At 37.1% G+C, this 3957-nt stretch overlaps 1 pseudogene; it reads left to right on the top strand.

The window, feature by feature from the left end:
* Positions 1-1931: 1931 nt before the first annotated feature.
* On the top strand, positions 1932-3384 carry LOC120214254 (annotated as a pseudogene).
* The last annotated feature ends 573 nt before the right edge of the window (positions 3385-3957 follow it).

The following is a 3957-nucleotide window of genomic DNA, read 5'->3' as shown; positions in this document are numbered from 1 at the left end:
CGAAGATTACTTGAAGATGAAGTTTATTTCATAAGAATTCGTATTGAAAAAATATTTTTTTAACTAAGTATTTGACTCTATAAATATAGATTATGTCTTAGCCTACAGAATAATGAGATAGAGTGAATTATTTTGGAGAGATGTAATTCTATTGTACCCTCTATAACTTTTGTAATTTACGTTATAAAGATGATTTTTTTAAAGATGTTAGAAGAGTATTTTGGGATACACCAGATTTAGTATATATATCGCGTATTGGAATGCATGTGATATAATTGAACCACGTTAAAACTCGTCTCTTACATGTGTGTTTGTTTTATGTTGCTAATATAAAATCAGAAGAATAATTTGTGTCCATTAATTTTAGGGATTTTGGCTAATTAGTTGTGAACAATAAAGAAGAAAGCAAGAAGACAAGAGAAAATTAATGAAATAAATAAATTAGTTATTTAGAATTACAATTAAATTAAAATGAATAAAAAAATTGAGAGTTAAATTTGTTATTATACTAATTTTATTAATTTCTAAGCTATTAGGGATGAGCATGAGTCAGGTTGGGAGGAGTTTTTGGTCGAACTGAACCCAACTAGATTGTTACACTTCTCCATGAATCACTCGACCCAACCCGAAAGCTAACCATATTTTTGGGTAAAATTATACGTCTAACATGATATGACACTAATATATATATAAATTCTCATTTTTATTAGGTAAAATAGGACATAATTGAACGAAAAGCATAGAGATGAATTATATTGCAATTATATCTAAATATATGAGTTATTTATACTATAATATCATGTTGAGTAGGAGATTTAGGATTGTAAATGAGTCGAGCCTAGCTCAAGTATTATTGAGCTCGACGAGGTTAAAATTGTTAAGCTCAACTTAAATTTAAAATATAAAAAATTAAAGCTCGAATTGAGGAAAAAACTTCAATTTGAAACATTCTCATTGTTAAGAATTTGAGAATAGAAAAATAATCAAAGTGATATTAGCATAATATAATACATGCAAAAGAGACAAGATTTAATGTGGTTCGGCCTTGCCTATCTTCATGAGCGAGATAAACAATAATCCACTATAAACTTAGAGAACACAAAGTGTACAAATACATGATATCACATGTATCTTAAAAACTTAGAGTTGTTCGACATCCATGACATCCACCAAGACATGAGTACTTTGTTTTGTGGAAGGGACTTCCTGACAGTGAAGGGAGTTGGGAGCATGCCGAGGGACTTTGACAATTCAAACCCATAATAGACCAGTATCATTTAAAGCGAGTGATGAGGGCGTCACCAGAACCAGTGGTGGAGAATGTCAAGGACTGTGAGCCCATGGCCGAGTTTACTGTAACACAATGAGCCCAAGACTACTTGGTTGGCTTTTTGGGCCTTCCCACATCTATTCAGAATGGCCCATTCCATGGAAATGAAGAGCTTGACACGATTATGACAAGAATATCACTTGGTTAATGCATGATCCTTAACATTCTTTTCATAATCCTTATAATCTTCTATTTAAGGCATATTCTCAATATCTTGATGTACTTTCCTTAGATAGAGAGATTGTGTAGATATGATTCCCCTAGATTGTGGGATTGTAAAGATCTGGACCGTCGATGTATTTAGATCTTAGTTGTTCATTGAGGGGAGCTTCCACTATAAATAGAGGCCTCTCTTCCTCATTTGTACTTACTTATTCATTTTGAGAAATCACATATCATTCTCTCAAACTCTCTCTTGTCTTTGTGCTCGTGCTCGTCAAGTTCTCTTGTTCTTTGCTTCCGTTGGGAATCCTAAGCATCTATGCTTTGATTGTTTTTAGGATGACTTAGCTGTTATTATAGAGAAAACGACTAAGGTCGCACGTTCTAGGCGTTGAAGTTCCAAGGGCGTGACAAGAGGAAGAAGGTAACTGACTACTCCATGTTGTCAGTAGTGTTTAACCTAACCACTATAATCCGCCAGGAAACCATACAAGAAGCACTGCTCCATGTGATCATTGTGCCTACTCCAGGTATGGGTCACTTGATCCCGCTCATCGAGTTCTCCAAGCAACTACCACCACCACTTTGCAGTCACTTTCATTATCCCCAACGATGGGTCATCAATAAAGCTCCAAAATCAACTCTTTTTATTTCTCCCCAAAACAATTTCCTCCATCTTTCTCCCTCCGGTTAGCTTCGACGATCTTTTCGAGGATGTCAAAATCGAGACCCGGATCATTCTCATCTTGACTCGATCACTTCATCATCTTAGAGACTCGTTCAAGGTCCTAGCTCAGTCAAAGCGGGTTGCAGCCTTCATTGTCGACGTCTTTGGCACCGACGCATTCAATATTACCAAGGAATTTGGCCTTTAACCCTATCTTTTCGTTGCTACAAATGTCATGATATTATCAATGATTTTTGAGTTACCCAAGCTTGATGAGATGTTTTCATGTGAGTACAGAGATTTTCCTGAGCCGATCAAGTTACCAGGATGAGTTCCATTTCGTGGAAGTGATGTAGCTGACCCCCTTCAACACAGGCAAGATTTTGCCTATCGAGAGACTCTTCAGATCTGCAAACTGTACCCATTGGCAGCTTGGATTATCGTGAACATCTTTATGGAATTGGAAAACGATGCTTTAGGGGCTTTGATGGAGGTTGAGCATGGTTTGCCTGCAGTTGGACCTTTGACAAAATCTGGTTCAAGTTCAACCAATGAAATTGAAGGGTTTAAGGATTGTTTAAGGTGGCTAAATGACCAGCCTAGCGGGTCAGTGGTTTATGTTTATTTTGGAAGTGATGACACTCGCATAAACAGATAAATGAATTGGCGTTGGGTTTGGAAATGAGTGGGCAAAGATTTCTATGGGTTGTGATGAACCTTTTCGATGAAGCTGCAAACGCCACTTACTTCGATAGTACAGAGAGTGGCAATGACCCTTTAGCATTTCTGCCTGATGGGTTTTTGGAAAGAACTAAAGATATTGGTTTGGTGGTTCTGAATTGGGCTCCTCAGGTTCAGGTATTGAGTCATGAATCGACCGGTGGGTTCTTGACCCACTATGGCTGGAACTCAGTGTTGGAGTCCATTGTGCATGGTGTGTCGTTAATTGCATGGCCACTCTATGCAGAGCAAAAGAGGAATGTTGCACTATTAGAAGATGGTCTCAAGGTTGCATTAAGGGTCCAACACATTGAAGATGAGGTGGTATGCCGACAAGATATTGCAAAAATATGCAAAGGAAGTGATTGAAGGGCAAGTCCTCCGAACCAGAATGAAGAAACTGAGGGAGTGTCAAAATGACTCTGAGCCCCGATGGATCTTCAACAAAATCCCTTACCAAGCTAGCCCAAATTTGGAAGAATCATAAACTTTGTTAAGTCATCATTTATGTCTTCTAGGTTTTGCTTATTTGCATTGCTTATGTTTTCTAGTTTGTCCAATATTATCTAGCCATGTTGGCTGTCAATTACCCTATGTTACGAATATTTCATTGTTTGTTCTATTACTATATTTTCTTAATAGTATGGTCTCATTACAAGATATCAGTTCAAAAATTTTCTTAATTATTGACAACGCCTAAATACCCCGTAAACACAATCGTTAGGACTCAAAATCTTCAGATAGAACAATACTTTCTTTTACCATTAAAGTTGCTCAACGGGAAGAAAGTAAAATCAATGGAAAACAAATAACTGAAATACAAGATAAAATGGGAAAGAAAGTAAAGGCGTAAAGATAAATCCAGTGGAAGCTCTCACCCACTCCAACATATTCTGTAATCTGAATGTGGTAAAAAATACCAGCCACTATGCTTACGTTCATTCCACCAAAACGAAAAATATGTCCCAAACATCACATGGCTGCAGATGGGATCACCACCCTAGGATCTCAAGACCATGTGCGGTCCCAAATAAATAATGTTACCGCTATCAGAATCAGACTGAATAGATCGTCAGAC

Source organism: Hibiscus syriacus, unplaced genomic scaffold (genome assembly GCF_006381635.1).
Source record: "Hibiscus syriacus cultivar Baekdansim isolate YM2019G1 unplaced genomic scaffold, ASM638163v2 tig00110057_pilon, whole genome shotgun sequence".
NCBI lineage: Eukaryota > Viridiplantae > Streptophyta > Magnoliopsida > Malvales > Malvaceae > Hibiscus > Hibiscus syriacus.
This window is presented reverse-complemented; position numbering and strand designations above follow the sequence as displayed.